General features: G+C 38.1%; 1 long non-coding RNA gene and 1 pseudogene across 2 annotated transcripts; both read right to left on the minus strand.

The window, feature by feature from the left end:
- Positions 1-2,723: 2,723 nt before the first annotated feature.
- Positions 2,724-27,350, minus strand: LOC110989911 (uncharacterized). Of its 2 annotated transcripts, none has more exons than XR_002599716.2 (5): positions 27,198-27,350; positions 11,262-11,383; positions 7,082-7,149; positions 6,543-6,630; positions 2,724-5,665 (listed from the first exon to the last, which is right to left on the minus strand). It is a non-coding gene; the product is annotated as an uncharacterized LOC110989911 (long non-coding RNA). The 2 variants fall into 2 exon arrangements; XR_002599717.2 differs by having other exon boundaries at positions 6,511-6,630.
- LOC147798114 (uncharacterized) lies at positions 21,102-23,623 on the minus strand (annotated as a pseudogene).
- Positions 27,351-27,562: the final 212 nt, after the last annotated feature.

A 27,562-nucleotide genomic window follows, 5' to 3' on the forward strand; every position in this document is an offset into this window, starting at 1 on the left:
TTTTTATGGTGAAGTTCTACCGTCTCTACGAGTAGCCTTTTCACTGGAGGAGATTGCAGTACCCGTCATGACCAGCCATAAGCCTTTGCTGCCTGCCGTGAACAGATGCAGTCTACACTCTTGTTACAGCGGTGGCCTGACACGTGGAGACGTGGCGACTGTCCCTGTAGCAAAAGCAAACACACACAAAAAACACAATGAGAATTCTGTACTTTATACAAATGATGTCATGAAAATGTCCAAATAACATCTCAAGAAGATATACAGCAATTCACACAAGAAGCAACAAATTGTCACCGACGCGAAGTGTTTAATATGACTATTATTGGAAATGCAGGCAAATTTGTTCCTTTCTGTAAATCTAATTGCATTGAAGCGTGAGAGTCTTATCTTAGTGGATCAGTATTCTAACTTTTTCAGTTAATGCCACGTGGAAATGCTCAAGATCAGAATTGGCTTTATTCTTACTTCATTAATAAATGGGTTAATTAGCTTAACAAGATGTTTTTTCTTGTACGGAGGCAGCCTGTGCACAAACCCCATGAGACTGGTCTGAAAAATTCTGAGTGTTTTCTTAGTAAAGACTTAGATTTTCCCTAGTCAATTTAACTGTTCCCGACACGTGTTTGCTTTCTTACAGTTAACGAGTCACTGTCCGGAATAATTAATGGCGTCCGCCTGTGGAACTCTTCGGAAGAAAATAATCTAGCAAGGTGTTTCACAGAACAGATCTTAGATTGCAAAAACAAATGAATCTGCTCGGAGTTCTAGTCATTCAAAGGCAACAATAAATTGTCTCACAGCAAAAAGTGCGAAAAATGCCAGTTCATTTTAGGGAACCAAAAAAGAAAGAAAACGACACAAGTACGTGTAGATACATTTGGCAGAAACAAGCAAAGTCACAATCAAACTCTGTTTGCAACCACACATTAGAAAGCTAATCATTTCTTTGCTCATTTTTATCCCAAAAGCCGTTAAAACCTGGACGTTATTCATTAAGTGTTGCGGAGTTTAGTTGTGTCACTGTTGAATGTTACAAAAAATCCAACCGATTGAGACAAGGCACCGCATTCTTCCAATCAGATTTTCGCTTTTAACTTGAGATCCGGGCATAACCTAACATTACTCGGCGGAATCTTATTTTCCGGTCATATTTCAACTTCGATACGTTTTTCAAGAGCCCTTTTGCCAACGACATTCGATACTAAATTCCAAAACGAAGTATATTGTTTGTCTGTTCAGAATACTAACTTATTTTCCCATGCTGGTAAGAGGTTCTCTGTTAAGTATCCGATACAATGCACTTCGGGTCCCAGAAAACGGTTATTAGGGCCTCAGTTTGCATACATAAAATAGGCTCGGTTACGTCAATTAAGGGAATAGACCACAATCAAATTCATTTTGTGTTAAGGCGCTGAGCGAGTAAAGTTACAGCACTACTCGTGTTCCACAAATTAATTGCCACTTGATAACACCCGGTCGCATTTTTGCTTGAACTTCGACAAATGGTGGAGTAAAAAAGAAAGTACACGGACCAGGCCTACATTGAGGAAGATGGCTTAAGGCTTCAAAATACGTTTTCACATTTGCTACTTACAATCATTACACCTCTCTCGTTGTAACTGTTGAAAGTGACACGTTTTGGATGCTCTCACGGGAGATGTTTCGTGACACAAGGTCAGAGCAGCAAGTGACGAAATGTTGCAAGCTTCCTCGGCGAGGCAAACGTCGATCTAGAAATGCGCATGTCCGGTTACAAGTGCAAGCAAAGGAATTTCAAGATTTGCATAAATGCCCGCCCTACAAAACACATTCTACTCGTATATCGCATGATGCCTTTGCAAATCACCACTGGACCAAATACGGCGATTGGACGCAACAAATAATTGGAACACCGTCAAAGAAAATCGTGCGTAACAAATGCTATTTATTCATTCTTAAGTTCGTCTGGGGGAACGTTGAGGGAACGTATCAAAGACTGAACAGCATGCAGTATGCGCGTTCTTTTATTGCCGAAGTTGGGGCTTTAAATCAAACAAGCCTTTTTGTTAGTTCTTTTGATTCAATTTGAATTCTCCACACTAAAGACACTGCTGCTATTACTCTTGATTCGGGGCAAGTTTTTGTTAGTTACATAAGAGACGCCTTGCACCAATACACTGTTTTCAATGGATAAGAAGGGCACAAATTTAAGGACTCTACATTTCGGAGGTCTCTACGCAAAAGCTTGCCCCGAATCACGAGGTATAGCACAGTATCTTTAGTCTAGGGAATTTGAATTGTGTTGATGTGCAATCATATGACTCACTGTACCAGATTTTAGTCAAATTAAACTCTTAATCATCTTTCTCGAACTCCTTGGTATTTTTAGAGGCATCCAATAAAAGAAGCACTTGGCGAAGCCAGCAGTCGCAGATAAACGTTTATATGTGATCTCAATAAATATACAGGGGATTTAGCCTACAGTGGAATTATCCTACAGAAAAAAGTGAACACAGTAAACTTCTCTCTTTGCTAATATTACGAAACTAAGTTCTTCAAGTTCCTGATTGAGACACTTCAAGAGAAAAAGCAAAAAACTGTGTGAACGTTTTGGAAAAGTAAAAGAACTGCTTCTTTTGTGATTATTTTGTACACACGAGCGAATAACAATTTAAAACAAAAAAAGGAAATAAGCAAATTCAAATAAATCAAATTAAAAATCAACAAACAGCACACACACCTGACAGAGACAACAGTTAGAATACCTTTTATTGACAAATTCTTCACAAAATATGTTGCTGGTGTGGGTCAAGGGCAAGTCAATGAAATAAAAAAGAATAAGACAGAAAACAAGACAACTATTTTAGCCTTATTATAGACCTACCAAAGGTGAGGGCGAAGGGAAAAGAGGCATTTTATTGATTGAGAGAAAAACATTGGGAGTCCGTTTTATTTTCCTTCCTTCTAATAGTATATTTTAGAAAGGCCATTAAACATTGCGTGACAAAAAATAAAAATTTTATGGGTCCACCCCTCCCCCCCAAAAAATTAACTGTCCCCCTTTCAAAAAAAGGTGTGCCCCAAATCTGCCCACACCCAAAGTTTACGTTTCCAGCTCCTTCTTGTGCATACCTTCCGAAGATGTACACAAAATATACATGCAGCTAGATGTTAACAGAACGTGCATTTGGTGCTGGTAAATTAACTCCTTCGCCATTTTTGTGCAAAATAATACTGTGTATCGAAATAAAGGTTTCACAACCTTTAGTTAGTTACATGTACTCCTAATTAACCTGTGTGCTGCTTAAAAAAAAGCTAAACAAAGGATAAGGAAAGACCCATCACCAGTTAGTTTGAAAAATCATTAGACAAAATGTATGTAAAAATAAATGCAATCCACTACTACAACGCATTAGTACATCAAAAGTATGATGCCAAACACTGTAAGGTTGCATCTGAAAGAATACCGCTAGTTTAGAAGTTTCCTGTTGATGCCTGACTTGCATCTCTGCCATTATGGAGGATTAAGCAACATCGTTTTACAGATTAATACGTAAAACCATCCTTTTCTCTAATTGGGCTGATGGTTCTCTGAGCTTTCTGCACATTCCGGTACTGGATTTGTGAATAAAATTAACAAGCTTTCTTTGGAATTAACTATTTATTCAGAAAAAAAGGATAATGATTCACCTCTTCATTCACCAACATGTCTATGTTCCCTATTTACAATAAATTTAACAGCAATGGTGCATTTCTTGGACTGCTTGTCACACCACTGCTGGGTTGTTACACAAGACCTTGATTTTTATTTAGAATACGGAATCACAACACAACAACATCATGATGTTCATATACATAAATAAAGGGAAATAATCACTGGGTATAAGACCAGATGACATTCCACAGCATCATTGAGGGGAAATCACTCAGCCTTCTTCGGACTGCGATAAGACAATGACCTGCGGCACTGTCCTGTAACCAGTACAGACGTCTCAAGACATCATGGCCCAGTTGTACAAGTTGCTTGTGCTTAAGCACATAAGGGAAGATTTTATGTGCTTTTGACTGTGATAGACTTAACCCCCCACACTGGAAACAGGTGTTTACCTTTTGTTATGACAGGCTAATAGCTTTGATTTATCTGTGATTATAGAGATCAATTGAGAACTCATAAACTAAGCTTTCCCATGCAACCATACTTGAAATGGTCAGCTTCAGAAGTTCAGCGTACCAATCCATTACCAATCAATTACCAATCCATTTTGTTTTGCTATTTTTCATTTTTGATACACCTTAAAGATATAATTTTAGACATCATAAATAACAACAAAACTGACCAATGCACAAATTTCTAATTAAGAAAAGTTTATGACAAAGAACCAGTTTCTTATTTCCTTCATGAATATGCCACACTCAAGTATCATGCACAAATAAGCATTGGGAAAATGTGGAAGCCATAAAGGGCTCTACGGCACAAGCACAGGAAACACACACCTGCAAAGGTTGGTGCATGGTGTTTGATGCAAGGGATGCCTGCAATTTCATCGAAGGCTTTCGTAGCTACAATATGCAGCACCGTTGGTAAACGTTCCTGGTTTTTCCACATTTTCACCAATATCACTGATACTGCAATATTTTCAGCAATTTTCCAACCCATACTCTTGCTTTTTTGTGCATGAACATTTGTGCAAGAAACGAATTATGATGAAACATTCGACTGCTAGAGGTTGATCTCAATTTTGTGACAGATTCCTTGGCTCTGACTCATGAGTAGCCACACTGGCAGCAAATCGTCCCTGCCGCTTAGAGGTACCTTTGTTGCCGTCAAAGATTATACAGCTCCAAACTGGTACTTCATAACATAAACAATTTCTCATGTGAATGGAGTAGAACAATTCATCCGTTAGGCATCAGATTTTTAGGTGTGAGGTATCCAGTTTGATCCCTGGAATTGCTGTGAATGTGTTGTTCCTTTTTTTTCTGAATTTGGCTCAAGAGAAATCTTTCAAAAGGGAAAGAAAGTCAGATATTTCACTGCGCACAATAATTCATCATTTTGTTTCCATTCACGGGTCCAGACGATAATTGTTATAAGGGAAAGGAAGGCTCTAATTTCATAAGTCTGATTTCAACCCCCCCCCCCAAAAAAATATGGAAACACAATGTTAATGTGTGTACAGAACCAGATGGCAGCAAGGCTATGACTGATAGGCAGCATATTGTAGTGACCTGCTATTCTGCACAAAGGCAAGAGCAAGATAAATGTCAATACACAATATCCTCAGGATAATGGCATGCTTTACCCAGTGATACTTGCGTGGGTTATGCACTGATGGTGGAGTTAGGAAGAACTCAATCCCTGCAGAAAACATGCTGGGCCTGTGTGATTTGGAGACAAGGGCGCACTTTCAAGAGACACAATATCCATGCAGTTTGAAGCAATTTCACCACACAGGACCCGTGTTTTCATCAGTGCTTGTCTGAAAGGACCTTTCATCATTATTTAAAAGAGATGAAGGAAGATAAAATGTGAACAAAATTGCAAGACTCAAGCAATGGCGAGCACCCCATATCAGCACCCTCCACATCCGAAGCACCGTCACACTGATTAGGCTGCTGGGTTGCATTCCGAGGGCAGGCTTCAGGTAACCTGACAATTCCCAAAGATTACTGTTGTATCAACCTGGAAAAACACAAGTGAAAAGAAGCAAATGTCAGATGCTAGGAAGGTAATCAAACCTGTGCCTGTTTACTGCAGTGTGTCAATGGCAAGATTGAAAGCCTAAACCATTCAGCCTTTGATTCCGACACAAGCTAAGACTTAACTTTTTCATACAGGATTTTCTCAGTCCAAACATTGCATACATGTAGTATCTTTGATAAGTGACAGTAGATTGCCTTTGATAAAACCTTGGCACACCAATATGTAAGATTTGCTCTAATTGTCTTAATGACTCAAAGACTGTAGCTTATGATTCACAGCATCAGGTCCTTTTATTTTCCTTTCCACAAAATAAAACTGACTGCTTTGAATGGTGTAGTATAACTAGCCTCTCCAGGTAATCCATGGAATGTTTGATTTTCCTGAAGCAAAGCCCAGGAAAACTAGACACTAGACAATTCCATGGATCACCAAGAGAGACTAGTTTATAACACCTCTCCCACAGATTCTCTTTAAATGTAATTGGTAACTGGCTTATTTAATAAAAACTACATCTATTTGAAAAAACAAGTAGTTGAAAATCAACCAACACTTTTCCAAACTACCTCTTCACAAAACAGTTGAACCAAACTCTTGCTGTGCAAGGTCTTTGGAATGCACGTAATAAGCAGTGAGCACCTCGGTATGCATTTGCACACAATGTCACTGGCAATGGGTACAGTTCTTTGGTAAATGTGGGTATAGTACCTCAGTTGAAACAGGTAGAGTTCTTTTGGACGGGAAATGCCAGATAGCAATAAAGTGAAAGCCACGTGACTGGTTCTTGGCCAATCAAGATAGAGAATCTGTGGAGGGTTTTCTCCAACCTTCTGATCGCGTCCATCATAGCAAGCATTACCACTTTTTCTCTGCTCAAGTTAGTTCAATATCTGCCCTGTGTTTGCCCAACCCACTTCAGATCAAGGATGGCACATAATCAGTACAACCTATAGAAAAAAGGGTAAAGCATATCTATCAATGGCACTACTCAGTTCAATTTACAGCTGAACTAGTTTTCAATGTCAGAAAATTCCTTGCCCTTTAAAATCGTGCATGATCACTAGTTGTTAGCACGTAAACTTGATACACTGTACACGGAATAGAGCCAAAAAGAACATGAGAGGTATACATTATCTCACAAAATTTTGAAAATTGAAATGTTTTTAGGGTGAACAAAAAATTGTCTTTGAATAGTAAATATTTTCTTTGGTACCGAAATAGTTTCAAAAGGAGTTAAGATTCAGTCACTTTGATGTTTTGTGAATTCACAATGCAAGGTACTTTGAAAAGGCTGACTTAAAAACAGACTGAAGGAAAATTCAAAAGTACATGTAGAGTCTAAAAAATTTTCAATAAATAAACAATGAAACTCATAATAAAAACAACAGATCTTCATACCAGGAGTAACAGGCAGAGGTGGTGTCTTGACAACATCCTTGAAAACTATGCATACATCCGGAACCAGCCTAATCTCCCATAATCAAAGAAGAAGTGAACAAAAACATGTAGTATTCGGGAAAAGGGATTGGTTTCCAATAAAAATTTCAGTATTCTAATTTATCCTTTGACATCCAACTGCTTCCCCTGCAGAAAGTCTGCATAATATGGAACACCACTGCTGAGCCCAAGGACTTGTCTTTTGTGTTCTGTGACATGCATAATTATGTGGACACTGTTCTTTGATTGTTACTGGATATAAATACTCAAGAAAGCCCCTCTGAGTGTGCCAAATGCAGGCTCTTCACTACTGAATAAATCAAAATAACTAACTAACTAAATAGATTTCAAATATTTTTTTTATTATTTTAAAAATCTTAAGCTAAATTAATCAAAAATAGACTGTAACTGTGCTTTTTGAGAATATTTTAGATATACATGTATTTCAGGTTTTTACTGACCGAGCAGTCAAGTAATTTCTACTACTGTATTTGTACTTTTTATGAATATGTACCAATAAATTTCTATTCTATTCTATTCATACGGCAGAGAATATCCAATGTAATAGGACGGCATGCAATCCGACGGTACTGGTAGTGAATGATACCATCAGTCATTGCCACTTTGCGGGTAGGGTACATTCCTTGAAATGTGCTAAACTGTTCGAATGTCACACATGATATGGAACAACCCATAGGCATACATTTGTCGCAGTACAGGTAGTATGACCCATCAAAGAAGAAGCCTAACGGGTTAAAATCATCTGGGTGAACTGGCAGCGAGTGAAAAGCCGACTTAATGTCAGATTTAGCCATGAGGGAACCAGTGCCTAAACTAAAGACCAGCCCTATTGCGTCATCAAAACTTGAGTAATTAACAATGGTAAGAGATGGGTCAAAATGATCATTATCGGAATCGCCCAACGGACAGGAAAGATTGTGTATCAAACGAAATTCACCCGGCGTTTGCTTAGGGACTAGACCAACTGGAGAAAAGTGCAAGTCAGGCAATGGGGGGCTAGAAAAAGGACCAGCAATGCGGCCCAACAGAATCTCCCTGATAATATTATTGTGTAATAAAGCCTTGTGTTCACGGACGGACTTGAAATTGCAAGCCAAAGAGTGTGTACTCTCAGACCGGAATAGCCCAAACGAAAGACAAAAGTGAAACCATAGATCAAGGGTTGGTAGTTGATGCGTTGGCTGCCCCTCGAGCACTGCCAGTGCATAGGGAGCTACCGTGGCAATTATTGGCTGAGTGGCCAGGGGACATGCACACGGAACATTTGTGGACAAATTGACATGCGAACCGGAAACATAGACTGCAGTTGAAGTCGAAACAGATTCCACGTGCTGAGAGGATGCACGACCCAGTCGCAGAATGGCTGTTGGGAGGACTTAAGGGGGTAGGTACGAAAAAAGTTTTGTGAGGGACCACCCACAAGCGTTAACCACAATTCAGCGTCAATGCTGGCCCAAGAACGAGCAGGCATTCGCGTTTGGTGACGACGGAATTGGATATCATAATCGCGCCAGCCAGAACCCGTGCGACGGAAGGCTGCAGATCGAACAATATCGGCACATTTCAGTAATTGTTGGGTGCAGTCCAGATGGCAAATCAAGTAAAAATCAAGTCAATTTTTTTTACTTAAATCAAATTTTCATTTTCTTTTACTTACAAATTTTGGGTATGCCTCATCAACATTTTCAGAAATACTCCCACACACCCTTAAATACCGTACCCATCAACAAGGAGCTTTCAGGTTTATATACCAATTACCTGATAAAAATAACTCAGTATTTAGAAATTTCCAGAAAACAATTCTCCAAAATTAGTAATGATATGCACCTTTGACAAAAAAAACACTGCTGCATATGATATCACCCTGAAGGAAATGGCCATTATGACTTACATGTAGTACAAGTCATAGCCATGGAAAACTCCCCAGCACCAATTACAAATTTTCTGGGAATCCCAGGATCAGCAATGACAGTACCCGGTGTCTTAGTACACTACTTTTGAAGACAACCTGGGAGATAACGTGTGGTCTCATCACGATCAGAAATGCTCACTGGATGCTTGAGAGTGCGTGGAAAATGTTAAATCTGTCACCAAGTGAGAACCCTTCCTGTACTTTGTGATCCTTTTGGCAAGATACTGTATCTGAAAATCAGGACGTATTCATAATATCAATATTCCCAATTTCTAGGCCCATTTAGGACTAAATTTAGCTCAAAATGGAAGATGAAATGAAATCAGACACCTGATGGGACCAGCTGATATCCCATAATGACCCTCTGAATAATAATGATCAACACTAGACAGATTAATCAGTCAAGCTCAGAAAAAATCACAACCTCAGACTAAAAACCATAAATGACCAAAACATGTCATACAGTGATGTCTACATAGACTCAGACCTCCACAAAACTCCCAACAGGAGCATGAGGTGAAACCAAAGCCTGAGTATCAATCAACATAACAAAATGCTACAATCTGCTGTCACAAATTTGAAAGGTGGACAGATGACGTCCCATGCAGCCATGGCTGTAGCGTTGCTAGAAAGTCCCGCTGAAGAGGAAGATCGTAGGAAGTTGAACATTGTTCAAGGAAGCAAAGAGAATGATGTAAGACTGCTCTATCATCCCAGGGAGAGTGTGTCCGTCCCTCTCTAATAAAACGTGTCTGCGGAGAATAATGCATTTTATCTTGTAGAGATAAAATAGGTTATTCTCCCGACAACACATTGACAACGCATAACCACTAGAGTTTTTTGGTTTCTTGGGCATAGTTTTTCGAGCCACCAATTTATTTCTTTTCCTTTAAATTTAAAGCACACAAGTTTAGCACCTTTGCATATAGAATAGGGGGCACACTTGCACCAACAACTGGCCACGCTTGGCATCCTTGGCACACTTGTCATATAACAAGGGCAAACTTGCCCAAAACTTGCCACGCTTGGCATCCTCGGCACGCTTGCCACTTATCCACTGTGTGTATCCACCGTTCGCAGTTACGGTTGGAAACTAGCCCCACCTGAACTAGTAGGTGCTAGCCACAGTGTTTCAATCTGTCACTTGACTTAAACTACTATGCAGATTACCTAAGAGTAAACTTGAAGAAAAATGCCATGTTTTTCCACCGTTTGCACATGAGGTTGGAATAAGCCTCACCAGAATAAGAGGGTGTTCGGTGTGTATCCCTTAACATTAACACAATAATGATTAACATGCTCAAATTTGTGATTTGCTGATTTGTGTTTGAGTACAGGAATGATTCCTGACCGACCTCAACAAGAAAAGTCAACCAAAAGGCAACTCATGTAAGCTATGAAATCTCAAGCAACAAGGTAGGTAAACGAATTAGCATACATGTACATGTACATGTATATCCATGGAGAAAACTGGATTTGAGTATGAAAAGGCTGATTTATTACTGACAAAAACCCAAAAATATTCATGCTTGTGTCTTTACAATCATCAAATACATTTTATTCTGATAACATGTACGGTACTTATTTTCCACTTTTTCAATTGCAGGCTCACTGGTGCAAGACAAGGATTTACTAACAGCTGCACTGTTAACAATTTTGTTCTCTGTAAATGTATCATGAAATAACTGAGAACTTGTTACAGACTTACTTTGTGACCGTACTGTGAGCTTTATAGATGTACATGTACATTTTTCCTCTGTAACATGAATAAACATATGAAATTTCCATATTCACCTCACTGCACAAAGCCAGTCCCGTGAAGCTGGAAATGTACAGAATTTCTAACACCTAACATCAATTCCTTAAACCTCATCTAAACCGGCATTGCTAAATGTTACTTGTGACTATCAATGGGCCTTTCGCCGATGGTCATCCACATCCTTCTTACTTGTAACTTAGACGTATCGGCAACCCTTGACCATGCAGCTGCCCAATGACTTCTGCTGGTACAGTGGCAGGTGTTGGCAAGGGGGATCCCTATGGCACTGGAGGGCCTCAATGAAATTCCATGGCGGTGTTGAAGACTTCCTAATTCTTCTACCATTTTTCTTCTGCAGGATTCATTATAAAACTAAAATACTTTTCATTGATGAGCTGTAATGAAAATCCTACCATGCCTACACTGCCCATGAATGGAAATAAACTTACCAATTCTTGGATGCACACATTGTAACTCTTCTCTTAATCAATTAGTGATGTCGTCTTGAAAGGTTGATGGCAAAGAGATGAATAAGTAGGAACAGGCCGGATGTTAACTTGTTAACAGCTGTCTAGGTAGAAAATGGCAAATTACAGTGGATTCAATTATTTACTGAACAAAAAAATGATTTACCAAGATTTTGTAATCAAAAAGGCTAATCAATAAAGACCACTGGTTGTAACAGAATTCTCAAAACCAAATAGTAGGCAACCAAGTCAAGACTCAACCCCAAACGACCGCAGGAATCATAGAATGTATAGTAAAGATACAGTGTACCAATTTGAAGGTTCTGCACTTCCTAAGGGCCACAAGTTGTACATCTTCTTGGGGAGGTACATGTACATGTACATGTACGGTACCGTATTTTAGGTTATTTATGGGTGGACAAAGCTCACAGCAGAATTACAGTTTTTCCAGGGTTCATAACTAAAGTTTTCCACACAAAAATAGAGTCAATTAAAGTGCAACACTCCTATTTGTTATATTTTCTAATCATTTTTTAACAATGCGACAAAAAACGTAGGCCACAGGGCTACAGGTACATGTACTCTTCTGGTGGTCCGGGATATTGATACAATATCTTGGTAAAGAAGAAGCAGTTTCGAAGGAATCCAACCCTCCTCATGGTAATTCTAAGAAACAGCCCACCCATCCACATGTGAGAACATGTCCCTCTGTGCTGAAAGACCTAGCCAAGAAAAGCAGTTACACAGAATCCTCACAAGTTGTACAGGGATTTAACATCCAGAAATGTGCCCTCTCTCACATGCCAGTGCAGCACCCAAAGGATACTGCAAAAAATACAACGTGTACGAACTTAACTTGGTGATTTCATACACCAGTTTCATACACCAGTTTCTTCCTGAATTGGTTCTTTGCATTGGTTTCCAAGAACTTCTCAATGAACTTAATAGATTAAGCACATGTGAGGATACTGTGACCTGACAGAGGGCGCTAGTCACTAGGCACGGTGCAAAGGTATAGATGGCGCTCTGCCCAAAGAGGCAGATGTTAGGTGCACATAGCTGTGTGTTAAACAAGCGTGGTGCTTAGGCTCCGCTTTGTGCGTTGTGCGATAGGGCGGCGGAAGTCACTGCTTGGTCACATGAGCGCGTGCGCAGGCGAGGTCACAGCAGCATGAAGGCTATAAAAACCGCACGCAGGCAAGGTTTAGTCGTCCTGATCAAGGGCTGATCCTGAGGTAAGGGTCGAGAATCCTGTGTAAGGGTTAAAGTCACCTTGCCTAGTGAGACTGTGCCTAAGTCCCGACTGGTGCGTGTGTCGTTGAGGGGCTCGGTAGGTTGAGGGGCTAATTGGTGGTGTGGTATAGTTCCTCATAGGAGCTTGCGATCGATGCAAGGGCGGATTGCTATCTCGTGACGTGAGTTGAGTGTAGCGCAGCCCTGACAATAAGCCCCGTAGACTTGCTAAAGTCCCCGATTCGGCACTGGATGCCCACAATTAATTGTGGTGTTCGCTGCTATGGGCGAAGTCCGGTCACATATAATCACACAGTCTCCCCATCAATAGTGCCCTCTACTGGTGTATTGGTTGAGTGTGTTGATGAATAAACCAGCCGCTTATTAACTGTTGTATATAAGTCAGGTGTCCAGGCGAAGTTTATTTCAAGTCAGGTCTGTCCGGGTTACGTCATTAAGTTTCGACCAATCAGATTAGCCATCAAGACCAACTTTCTTGGAGGACGGTATACATTGGTCCCAACGGACTCGTCCCTAGCCGCTCATGGATGCCAAACTGACTCAAGCACGAAATCCCACAAACAGCAGCAGCTTCAAGAGCCAGCTAAGTCTGGCAAAGATGGTCATCCAAACCAAAAAAGATCATGTGTGTTGCTGAGCAGAAAGGTTTTCTAGTGCAGGGGAGCAAAGGGAAATTTCTATTCTGTGACGCTTTTCCCCAAAAAATCATGCCCTTGCCTCTAAAAGGGTGCTGTACCTGTTACCATATAATCACGTGCCGCCTACCAGTAGCTGTCAGATTGGCTCCTGGGGGAACCGATACAAGAAATATCAATGTACATGTAATTACATGTACATGTAAATTCCACCGACTTGGCTTCGCTGTTGCCCTTAGGCTGGTTATCAGAAGCCATTATTTTCAAGTTGACATTTATAGACAAGTGTAACCTTCAGCAACAGTCTCCTGACAGCTCTGTCACATTCCTTCTTGCAGATTCCCATGCATTTCTTACATGGGAAGAGGGTAAAGTAGAATTTGTCATAAAGTGGGCCCTTGCTCATTGCATCTTTAAGAAAGATGTCTGGCTTTGGCCTGTGATAGTCCACGGTAACCACTGGATACTGTCGGTCGTACTAAGAAAATTACGACAGTTGGTTATCATGGCCTTCTTGCATGGAGAAAATATGCAATCTGCAGCCTCATTCATAGACATGTACAACACTCTTCTTGCTGTAAAGTATTCAAAATCCTTTCCCATGTCAGATTGGCAGGTTTTTGTGCAGACTGATGAACCCCGCCAGAAGAATGGAAACGATTGTGGTGTCTTCGTATGTGTTGCAGTGCATGCGATAGTTAGTGGCAATTACCAGAAGTATTCACAAGCCAAAATGCAAAGAGTGCAGACCTGGATCACTCAAAATTTTATTCCAACAGATTTGCAGAGTTTGTACAAGAGAGTTGTTACTACATACTACTGGCGTACATATATTTCGCCAACCCCCAAATGGTGGCGACACCATGACCCACTTGGTGAATACCAGAAATAGTTTGATAGAGCCAACATGGTCCACTTGTTACATCACTGATGATTGTAACAAACCATAAGAATCCCAAAAGATGTTGTTCTGTGAGGGATGTCTCAATTGGTTCCATATTGAGTGTGTTTCAAAAGTTGGAATATGTAATCAGCTGCTGGATGCCAGTCACTGGATGTGTCTGCAATGCAGCCTCAAAGAAAAGCTGTGAGACTTGGCCTTCGAAACCTCACAGTCAAGAAAGAATTTCTGCATGTAGATCCATGGGCATGACAAGAACTTTCTCTGGGAAAATGCCCTTTTTCAAGGAAAAAGGGGGCAGCAATCACCTAGCCCCCTCTGCGATGCAAATGCCCAGACTTGATGTTTTCAATGTTGGAAGGATTTAAAGCAATTCAGTGTGGCGCATTTGCATTGACTGATCTCTGTTTTCGACCTCAATGCAGAGGCAGATTTTGTTAGTTCTTTTGTTCAAAAAAATTTATCAAAGAACTCATCGTTAAAATGCTGATGTGAAATTTGAAATGACAGGTGATTTAATTTTCATGTAAACAGATGTTAACATACCGGAAGATCCTTCAAAGATGCTTCTGTTATCTCACAGGCTAATTCCATAATCACCCCAAGTAGCATGTAAATACTAATTAATTGCCTCTGTCACCAATACAAATGATTCAACAGTGTACTTTGACACTTACGACTTACATGTATTTGTAAAATGAAATCACTATATAATTACACTTATCAAGTATAAAGTTTGCTTATTTCTCTTCACAGAAAAATTAGGATGTGTTCAGTTAAAAATTTGCCAAATGTGTATCTTGAATTGTGAACATTAGATTCATTATCATACATCATCTTTTGGAATCATCTAATGATCAACACTGATTGACAAGGAGCTCCATAGCAAGCATTACATGTACATGTATGTTCAGTTTTATACATGTAGCTATAAGCTAAAAAAATTCACTCTGTTGTGAGCAAAAGCTCCAATGAAAGAAATAAATGAGGTTAACATCACACAAGCAGCTTTTTAGTACTTCCTGAGTATCTCATGTTTGTTGATCCCCAGTTACCACTTTACATCTCTACTGCTAAGGTACATGTAGGTCTTGTATGATGTTTTGTCTGTAAGGCAGTATTGGTAAAAAAAGCCAGTCTAAGTAATCGGAAATAAAGGAGGGCACCCTAAATATTAGACTGCTAACATTTCACATAATGGAAATGTAGTCACATACGGTAGGCCTAGGCTAGCTGTGTAACCAAGACACTAGTAAGGTTACAAATTGAAAAAAACAAAAGTTGCCATGATTTATTGGTTCGGTTTTTCTTCCAATCAATGCATTTTGTATGGGTAGTCCTTAGCTCAGCCTAAGGTTGGATGTTGTCTTCATTTACCACTTACACTACTTCCAGAACTGTAAGGTTTATACAAATCTTACAGTTCTTAAAGAGGGTATAACACCCATAACCAAGTTAAGACATTTCCTATTTTGCCGTCACACAAAACTGTCCTTTTTCAATTGAATATTGGGCAGTTTCCGGAAAAAGGTTGCAAAAAAAACTCATGAGGGGTCAAAAATGAAACTTGTTATATCAATAAACCATGTTTGGCTAAAGTGTATGAATAAAGGTAACAGAAAATGTTAAGTTCAAGGCTTAAACCTTTTCCTGTTTTAATTTCAAGACACTTTGCACGTGTTAAGTTGTTAATAAATTCATTCGTTCATTTGCCATTTCATAAACTTTGTCAACTGAAGGTATACATCATAAACTGCTATTTCCACATTCAAGACATGTTTGGGGTTGCTTTAAATTGGTTGACAGCCACCACAATAGTCATGTCTTCAACACTAATGCAAGTTATGCTTTGAAAAGCAACAGATATTTTCTGATATTTGGGGAAAATTAAGTTTTCACTCTCTTTTTTTTTTAAATACCACCTGTCATTTCAGCTAATTCAGAAAATCATGTTACTGCACTCAAGAGTTATGGTGGCCTCTCTTGGTGCCATGAAAACGGCTCATTTTGTATAGGAAAGGACACAATTTTAACATAATGCTACCTTCCATCAAGGTTGATCTTATAAAGCAACATTTTGAGAAATACTACATGTAATTAGATGGACAGACAGGACCAGTATAATCACTTGAACATGTTTTGCTACAGAAGTGTAAAATAAAACTGGTAAACATGTGTGGTATGGTCCACATACATGTAATTACATGTACAGTATGTTACTACACACTATAAATCCACAAACTACAGGTACACATACAGAAATACCAAAAGCACAATAGATCGAGTAAAGTACATGTATGTGTTCAAGAATAATGGTTTGAAGAAGTTGGGAGTTATATACATGTGTTTGTGAGGCAGATAATTTGTATGCATGTTCAGGAATGGACACAATACATGTACATGTATTTAAAAAGGTGTAGAATGACATATCATTCTCCAGCCGCTCCGTGTAAGGGTGATCATCAAACTTAAAAAGTGAAGTGAAAGAAAGAAATTTTTCTCACTTGTATTTGATAAGAGGAATATTGAAACCATCTAAATCTCAGAAGAACTTTTGAATTAAAGAATGTTTTATTTACATGTAGGTTACAGTCTCCTGAATATGGATGAAATTTATGGTCAAAAATTTTCCCTGGTTTTCATCGTGAAAACACCCTCAAAATACATGTACATGTACATGTACATGTATGTCACACAAGTCACAAAATTTGACAATTTTTTTAGATTACTAAAAAACTAGACAGGGATTCAGCTAGTGTTTGATATTTGTAAATCAAATAGTAGTGGTCTATCAATAAAAGCATGAACATTCTTATTTGCTTTGCATTCCTTGTAGAAAAACTCTTTCAAGAGTGTCACGCGGGTCACACATGCGCTGTACAGTGTATGTCACAAGAGTCACACGCCAGAAATTGAAATGGAGTGTAAAAGCACTGTGAAAACATGAAATTGAATCAGTTAATGAAATTAAAGACTTGTACCCAAAAAATGAAGCTGGAATGTACATGTACATGTATGTACACTCCTGTAAAACTACATCATTAATTGCAGCTCTTTCCTTTGGAAACTCTGTCAATTACATGGAAGTATGATGATGGGCACATGTACAATACATGTACATGTACATGTAGGTAAGATGGGCAGACATTCAGACACCCCTCCCAGTTTAATGCTGTTTCCCCTCCTTTGCCACATGGAAAACTCCTAGAAAATTCTGGAACACTGCATTGTTTTACCATGTGGAAGGTGGGCTGGGATATCTGTACTAAATCCATATGTGAAAGCTTAAAACAATACCACATGCATACATGCTTTACTGTACATGTATATATGTACATGCTGGTAGTTCTCTCCTAAAGGTTCATCCTACCGGTACCAAGCAGATTCAGCATCATGTAGGTAGTAATTATGACCGTTATTATGAATTTAATATGCTTGTTCAAAGTAAATTTTGAATGCCCAACAGATTTCTACCCCAACATCTGCCAAAGTAAAGGGATAATAACAGTTTTCACACTCTTCCATAATGTATTTGAAGGTACATCATTTTTATTAATGGAATATTATAATTGGATTTGTTTTACTCTTATTACAGTTATAATGTAATAGTGAAAAAGCTACTGCCTCACGCGAGTCACGTATTTGGGTCATGCGAGTCACATTTTCTTCAGGCCATTCCTCACAACAAGAGAGACTTGGCACAATGTAAGCTACTGTATGCATGGATTAGGTCAGAGTATTAAGTTTTTAGTTCAGTAAAAATTTACTTAAGCACACTTGTAGATTCATAGGAAATGCTTTTAGAATCAAGGGATATGAAAAATCCCTTTTTCTATCCTGTCACGCGAGTCACGTCAAAGAAACTGTGATAAAAAAACAACATTTTAAAGTGATAAAATAAAAACTTAGAGATACATTCACAATGCCTTGTCTTAATTACATTTAAATTTGAGTTGAATAAGTGCCATGTTAGCAGAAGCAATGAATTAAAACTCAACATTTTGTTCAAATGTCACGCGAGCCACATGTAGATGTAATAATGAAGTTGACTGAAGTAATGGCCGTGGTGATCATCAGTAGAATGATTTACTAATCACGTAATGGTAAAACCACAACTTTAAAACAGTGGCACAAGTACTGATGTTGGCCTATGGTAGCCCCTACAAAGAAATGCATACGTATGAATGCATCAGCTGTGCAGGAACAAACTATTTGCGCCATCATTTTAAAGAATATCAACCTAAGCAAGTTTACTTCTGCCATGAACTTTCAGATAAAATTGTTTAAGAACTTCTTTAAAATACAGAAATCAATTATGTTTAGAACAAGATATCCATTTGAACAGTTTCCTATAATTATCACTGTACATACCGCTGCACAGTATACATGTACATGTACATGAACTTCTTCTATGGCGGTATGGATTCCATGAATTTGCTAAAGAGTAGTACCCTCATCAATTTACAGGTAACTACTGTACAAGTGTCTTGAAGTTTTGATTCTGATAACTTGCAAATACCGCTTCAAAATTGTGAAACAAGACATAAATTATCAAAGCTCAGGAAAGGTTACTCTTTTAACAATGTTTTAGGTGGTAACTAACAAATTTTAACAAATCAACACACAAATATAACCCTCTACACACTAACCTAGTGTGTCACCATAACTGTACTTGTATATTTCTCTCCTGAAATCTGACAAACATTCTGCATGTAATTCAGTCTGACTTTGTTGTTACATGCTCTGAATTCTGGAAAGTAAACTCTGTTAAATTCACAACAAATGAAATGGCTGTGAACACAGAGTGTAATGTTTAAAACACGTGCAGGTAGATGGTTTTAAACTTGTTAAAAAATATTGTCCTTTTGAACACTCTAATACCACAAAATTTGAAACAGTAAATCTTACTGAAATTAGGACAAACTGATGCATTAATTTTGTGAATGGGCCTGTATGAAACTAAAATCAGCAAATTTCTGACCAATATTTGATTAAGTGTGAATTAGGTGGATAATTGATATGGGCATACATTACTCATATTATGTGGACATAATGCTCAAGTAAATGACCCCCAAAATAAAATACCAGCGTTTTCTGGCCAATTAATTGGTTTCAATTTTAAAACACAAACTCTGCAGACAATATACGCATATACTTCATCAAATTTAAGCAGCAGTGGCTTAACTGGGTACTCTGTTAAACTAAATGTTCAGGAAATGACAATGAAGTTTAACGACAATGCCATGACAGCAAGCACGGTTCAAGCTCGATTTCATCTATAGTCTGTTTGATCTTGTAAGTCTACATGTATGCCAAGCTATCAATTAATGCCCCCCCCAAAAATTTTCTGACTTTCTGCAAATCATAGGATGCCATGTTCAGGAAAGGACGTTTTTACCTTACATTTGCATGGCATATTCATGAGCATTTATGTCTTATTTACTTTGATAACTGCATTGCAATATTTTTATATTAAGTTACTAGAGTGTATAGTGTTGTGTTGACAGGTAATGAGTTACATTTCTTTTCTTTTCATTCTGGAAGAAATACCATGTTCAGGAGAGGACAAACCAATGTCTCACTCAAAACAGTGTAAAAAAAAAGGTCGGCCAATTCCAAGGAAATTTGGTTTACACCTTCTTGGAACATATCTCCATGTCCACGTGAGACCAGGCAGTTCTAGTACCATTTGATTTATTTCACATCAACTGCAGTTTCTAGAAAATTTGAATGGGACTCCAAATCTTGTGTTTAGCACCTGTTTTAGTTCACATTTTGAAAACCATTATGCGTAAGGCCTTGACACTTTTTTTGAGATTGCAACAATGTAAAACTCCATGTGAAACAAAAAGCATTAAGTTCCAGCAAACTTCTATCAAAAAAAGCATCAATATCCAATTTTTCATTTTGCAACCTTTCCCATGAAACTGCCCTATTGCTCTGTCCGAAACAAGCTATTCCAGCTCTTAAATACTCTTAAATGTTCATAAGTCTTTCTTTTTTCATTAAATGTTCAGATAATTTCAAAAATGTAGCTCACTTCTTGCAAAAGCAGAAAAAAATCAGACCACCCAAATCAGCTGACCGTCGTGCACACTGCCATTTTTAGACTTAGATTGCGCTAGATGCAGCAGTGTAATTTTGGTTTGCCTGCCCTCTCTTGACAAACCAAGTCGAAAAATGCTGCCATCTATTGACGAGCAAGATCATATTTATGTTGTACCACTCAGGCTTTTAAATTGTTAAGATCGGTGGTGAAACAAGGTTTCTAAGGTAATTTTTGTCCTGTTTTCCTGCAAATGTCGACCAAATTCCTCAAAAATTATATTTTCTCACAAAGAAAACTCGGAGGAACTTCTTTAAATGCTTCATTCATGAATTTTTTGTTCTTCTTTCTACCAATATTTCCAGTTTTCCTTCTTGCGTAAGATCTCACACCAGAGAAAACAAAGCTTTGAAAAGAAGGCTGATGTAATGTGAATCGGGCAAAAAGTCGCCATTGCGCAAGCGGGTGACAAAAGTCTTTCAAAACTATATTGGTTTTAACAACCTTGATGTATGTTTTTTACATTCGTTTTTATAACTTTACACATACTTTCATCGCATTTGTTCTTTTCCATAAGGCTTTTAGATATCTTTTTTATTCTTTCTGAATGTGTTTCTATACAAGTTTTTTTAGATAACTTCTACTAACATAATATTGTTCAGTTTTGTATTTTCCAGTTTGCGTTTCTTTTTGCATGAACCATTTTTACGTTTATGTTTTGTACAGTATCACTCATGCTTTGGGGGTTTATTGCTTAAAATTGCAAAAACAAAAAGGGACTGACATCAAAAAGATTGCTTTGTTAATTTACTTTTTTTAAGTAGTTAGCTGTACAGAGTATATAATTCTACACAAAACGACACCAAAATGGTGAAAATCCAGCCTTGAACAGCGAAGCTACAGACTTTTAAAGTTTCACCAGAAGTGCTTTTATTTTATAAAATGACTGTGGCAAACTTGGCAAAATTTGGGTTATCTTTTGTTTATTTGGGTCAGATAAACATGTAAACAAAAAGTTAAACAAATAGAAACAGGAATTACTGAAAAACAATTTGTATTTAATGCTTTTTTTTCACCCACTGAAAGCAGATTTACATGTACAAACACATGTAAAAGACCAGTCCGTGCTGCAATTTCGCAGACGATGTTTAATCGTCGTTACCATGGAAACACAGGTAAACAATAAATCCTTAATTTTATAATATACAGAAAATAATAAATACAAATCACATGCAAAATACAGGAATTGATTCTATATGGAATATGCAACATTTAGAAGAAATTTTGCTTACTTTTGGATAATCGATTACAAGAAAATGTACATGTACGTTAAATTTGTTTACCTCAAAAATACATGTAGCTCATCTAATGTAGTAAACAAGTAAGTAAACAAATTAAACATGTAATATCTTTTTAACCATAAATGGTACAGACGTCATTTTTGTACCTGTTATAGCCAAAAGGATGTAGATTTGGTGAAAAACAATTTGGACATAACTCATTATTGGATATCATCTGTGGTTACCATAGAAACAACATAAACAAATTAACCAAAAACAAGGAATACGTATCTAATTAACAAGATTCTTTCCACACAGAATAAACATGGTGATTTTACACCATATGACAAATATGTTTTATGATTTCTGCTGAGTCTGTGCCTATTACTGTATGAGAAAATTAGTATTTTGTTTAATTTCTGTTGAACACCAACTAGAGAAGTAAACAAATTAACATGGAATATCTATTGAACCATAAACAATAAGAACCTCATATAGTGTTAACGTTTTAGCAAAGATCAAAGGTTTGAATAACAGTAAAGACAGTATAATTCAACACTGTTTATCATCCAAGGTAAATTACTTCTAATTAAACAAATGCAAAATGCTACCAGAAAACATATTCACCAGTAGGTGTTATTTCCTTAATGTATTGAAAGAATGCCCATTTCATTATGTGATGTTGAAAGGTTTTTTTTCTACTTCTTATAGGTTATCATCCAAATGTCAGAAGATATCAAAAAAGAGATCAGGACAATAACCATTCATTGGACTGTAATTCAACAGAGTTGCCAACAGTGTGACTACATTGATGGTTAAACTTGGAATAAAAAGAAAATAAAGTGAGCTTTGTAACATTGACTTGTGTCCAGTGTAAATTCTTAGGTAAACATTCAAATTTACATTTACTCATGTACATGTGCATTTGTACAGGTACTTATTATTCTAGAACAATTTCAAGGTTTTGCTCTTGATAATCTTCGACCAGCTGATAACTACACACATCATCATCATCCTTAAATACTATGTTGAACCAGTTTTTACCAGAATTTTACCTGATCATTCTCATCTGAAAATTCAACAAAGTAGTGAATTACACGTTTTCCAACAAGCAAGGGCATGGCAACAGATGATTCATCCTGAACTGTTCTCAAAACAGACTGTCCTTTTGCAATGGAAAGAGCAGCATCAATAAAATCTGAACAAATGTTCTTGTAACTCTGTCCAAGCCTTTTCCTTATCCCTTTTGAAAATATGAATTCCTTGTCTGAGGGCAAGTGCTGGTGCAGAAGTTTCCTTCGAAATTGTATCTGGTTTTTTAGCGCATTGAAGCATTCTTGATCACTTGCACTGCTGCATTTTGGTATAAATGGTTTCTCTTGATTGCCACAGCCCAGCATCAATAATAATTGATGTAAGTTTTTCCCTGGTTCTGAATTTGTTCAGCTCTGCGTGTTCGAGTTTGTCTTGTTTATCTCTTTGTTTTTGTAGTAGGGCTTTGTGTCGTTCTTCCCGTTGTTTTACCATTTCTTGCGATTCTTTTCTTTTTGTCATGACTGACTGGATATCTTTGTGCAACTCTTCAGTTGATAGTGCGTCAATATAATTTGCCGTTTTATTAAGAGTGAATATAAATTGTGCTTCATTTCTTTTTTACTTCACATTTGGTCTCTTTTTTGGGCAAAAAATTCAGATACCCAAACACTCTCTCTGGTAACTTTGTGTTTGGGTACCAATGATGTTTGTTGTTTAAATTTGCTGTCCATTTGTAAGTCATGATATTGCCCACAGGGCAGAAATCTTTTACTACTCTTCCCAAAAGTTGATTGATTGCTGTGAAGGTGAATCGGATCATGCTTAAGGTGATTTTTGTTATGTGGTGATTCTTTAATGAGGCTATAGTAAACTTCATCTTTTGAAATCAAATGCTCATCAAATGGCCAAACTTCACCATTAATAAATTTAAACCACTCTGTATCTCTGCTCAAACAGTCATTAAAAATTCTTGAAGCTTTGTACCTGTATAGTGGGTACACATACGTTGTACATGTATCTCATATGTGACCATCGGTTTCTGTGACCCTCCACAGAGGTGCCGTAATCAACTTATTCATCAAACCTAGCACCTTGCATCCAGCCCAAAAACTGGTTAGAGAAATATGGAAGGGCTGCGTAGCACCATGATTAGAATATTGACAAGAATATAATATAAAATCAGTGCTCTGGAATATGAGGCAAGCAGATTCAGTTCAAGCAAGCTGATTGGTTTCGAGAGCTTCATCGTTATTATTAGAAATCTCATCCTTGGCTTGTGACAGCATCTCCTTTCTTTCTGATAATTCTTTGTTGAGATTATTGCAGTGACCTTCAAGTTTTTGCCTTTTGAACAAAGTTTGTCATAGTCTTTCTTCAGCTCTTTTTCTCATAGCAAAGTGATGTAGCCTGTGACTTGTGGTATTTTTCGCGACGCCTTTGTAGAGTTTGCAATTCATCAGGTTACAAGTTTGATAGGAATTCAATATTCTGCTTCAGTTCATAATTTTCTTTTGCTATCTGTTCATTCCGTGATTTTCAGAATGCTGATACCAAATGTTGATGGACTGGGTTCAAATGCAGGTCGTGGACCAGAAATCTCAGGAAACACACACTGTACATTGTACACTGTACACATCCTTTTCCCCATGCTTCCAGTTGTTCCTTCACATCTTTTCTGGGGTTGCTCTTTTTTAACTTATCATGCATTCCAATAAGTGCTTTTGATTGTATGCTGAAATGCCGAGCCCAGCCCCCATCATTTTCCAAGCAATCTGGTTTAATTAAGCATCATTATCCATTGGCCATAATCATTCCAAGTACATGTAGCTCCACATTGTTTTCGAAAGTTGAACAATTGAATAACATGTCCATTAAGCTGATCAAAGTTCAGGGGTGAAATTGGGCTGTCGGCAGTTTTCAACTTTTGAAGGAGGTCCATATCAAGTAATGTTGGAGGCATTGGTCCAGGACTGAGTTTGATGTCTCCACAAACTCGAAGTGGTTCATAACGAATTGATATACATTGAAGGCTGCCTTTCCCATAGCTACAGTCAGGAGAATTATCAGAAAGGTTCTGCAACCAGTACCTACACTAAAGGTACATGTACTCCCCGTCGCTTCATTTGAAGAATGTTGACGCCGAGCTTTGAATGAATGTGCAGGAAGAGGCCAACTTGCAGACGCCATACTTCTAAAGTCACTCCCATTTTGATAGATGGTACCCAGCCCTGGATGGCAGTCAAAGTCTGTAATGGTAAAATAATAATCCTACTAGTAAAATAATAAAATACAAAAATAATAAAATTGATTATAAAATATAACACTCCCATTTGCACAAGAAAACGTAACCCCTGTCACTAAGAGTTACTTCAGCCCAAACCAAGTGTTTTGATAATCATTCTTTCCCACAAGAGCCAGGGACTGGAATTAAAGTAATTGACCAAGTATAACAAAGTTATGTCATGGAAGAATGAAAATGATGGGAAATGTAACCTGTACCTGTCAGAAAATATTTCTAGTTAATAAAACAATTACTTCAAAAGATTTTGGAACTAATTTAAAAACAAACAAAATTAATTTTAAAATGTTAAAAAATCAAAGCAAATAACTCCATTCAATAAGCAGGGAGTGAGCATACATAATGGAACAGCCTCAACTATGATGTTGGTGGCATCTTACTAATGAGTGATCACCATTATGTATCAAGAGATACAAATATTGCCACTGGAGGAACTACCTCTACCCCACTACGTTGCTTGCTAAATTCTTTGAAGTTACAGCAAAACTATCACAAGAATTTCATCAAATTGTTTAAAATTATTTCAGATATCAATATTAATTAATAGTTATTAAATGAGTAACTACTGTACCACTTGCACAACATATCACTACCACCTGTACAACATACATGTATCACTACCACCTGTACAACATATCCAACAGGCCATAATAATCGAAAGTTGAGGCATGAGTCCAAACATAAAAATCGATTGTGATTGCGTGCGATGTACATGTACTATACCCACGTGAGGTAAGATGTTCAGGTAGTTTTGATGCCGTTCTATCGATTAAAAATGCATTCATCGACATTCACACAACCCCTTTACCCTAAAACCAAGAAAACTCTAGTTCCTTACCTGAAAATTGGCATTTTTGGCTCAAAAATCAGCCGATTTTCATGCGGATTTCGATGTTGATCAGCTACACTGTACTATCGATGTACGACAAAAATACACCACCACGCCGCGTGGGAACTTCAAGCTATCCCAGAATGAAACAGCGGAAACACTAGACCATGATCGCCGAAGTTTGTGAATGGGGAGATACATGTGCACAATTGTAATGTGCAGTGTTACAACAGTCCCTACAACATCAAATGGCCTGTACTGTAAACATGTAGGCTACACAAATGTACATGTAGCTATTCTTTCCAGTAGAAATAAAGTATTTTAAGTGTACAATTTGTGAACCACATTTTAAACAATGCATGTGTACTTGGGTCTGCCTGTCACAGTAAAATGCCCAGCAGAAGGCTCTGAAACTTCAAAGGGTTTAACTTCCCATAGAAACATTGTATGACCTTACATACAGTTTGTACCATTGAATTTCTCTGGTTTCAAACTTTATATGAGGCCATGAGAATGATAGTTTTAGATTTGCGTCCGGAACATTTTGGAAAAACATGGAGCTTTTTTATATTTCATTATTCCTTATTTTTCGTATCTGACTTTGTGCGGAGCGCGAAGAGGCCAAGTGCAATGTATATACAGTGTATGTAAAGTACATGTACGTAGTAAGAATTCAAGTTGCAATATACCGCATTCCCTGGTGCATGACACTGCTAAAAATTCTCCCTACATTCAACTGAGCTTAATGCATATTCAGTTAATTAACTGGCATGCCAGCCGCAAATAGCCACAACCTCACGTTCCATACATGTATAAGGCAAATGAGGTCATCAAGTTGTCAAACAGAACAAGTTTTGATTGGATACAGCATTCTGTATACTCACGGCTGGCCAGCCCGCCGGCCGGGACGGAAGCTGCAAGGCCTTGCAGCACTAACGGGATTGCTTGTACATGTATGTACATCGTTTACATGTATAGTACATGTACATGCACAGTAATGTCCGTGCTCGGTGGATACTTACATATGTACATGTATTCCCCGGCCGGGCCATGGCAGTGCTTTACACGTATGCATATTACAGTCTTACAGAATTTGATTGTTTGTGAAGTACATGTGGGTAGGCATGGTAGGTATGCGTAGATATATACATGTACGTATTTTGGACCCATTTACTGCTGTATGATTTAGGATTTGAAATGGATTTTTATTCCTGCATTTTTCTGAAGATATTGATTTTTTTTTAATAATGAACTATTTCGGCAGGGTCACTTTGGACCATGCGGGCGGTGGACGCAAATCTAAAAATTTCATTCTCATGGCCTCATTTTATACATATACCTTTTTAAGCATTTTTAATTTTTGGGTATCACAGGTACCAGGGGGTACATGTACATTTCCACTGTATTGTAGACGACATCCACTGGGCTAGGTAACGTTAGTTCTACACTTTTACAAATGACTGACAACCACATGGTTTGCTCAATGGTTTATGTGCCTTACTCCGGTGCGCAGTAAACAGTAGGCATGGACAGTGATGGATGGTGGCACTTAGCACAGACAGACTAAAGTTGGCAAAGTGCACCATACTGTGCCAAAACGTTAGCAAGTCCTGAAAACAAAAAGTTGCTTTCAACGTACCTGCATCAATTGACCATCTTTTGAGTTGTTTATGTGGAAAAATGGTACCATAGGCTGTCCAACACTTGACCACTGACGTCCTTTTTGTGGTACAAAACATGAGAAGTAAAACTTCGAACGCAGCATGATCATCGCGGGACATAACTACGTACAGCGCCCTCAATCGGAAAAGGCCAGTTGCGCCAACTTGAACTTCAAGAATGTCCGGTCCAAGCATTTTCTCCTCCAGGTCTATGGTCCAAGTCACTACACGCGACGTACATGTACACAGACCAGTGACTTGGAGGTCAAGTCGTACATCTACAAGAACGTTCGTGCATGTGCACATGTTACATGAGGGAGGGGGTTCCCCCATCTCCTCCTCG

Source organism: Acanthaster planci, linkage group LG09 (genome assembly GCF_054643075.1).
Source record: "Acanthaster planci isolate LZ-2023a linkage group LG09, COTS_SCS, whole genome shotgun sequence".
Taxonomy (NCBI): Eukaryota; Metazoa; Echinodermata; class Asteroidea; order Valvatida; family Acanthasteridae; genus Acanthaster; species Acanthaster planci.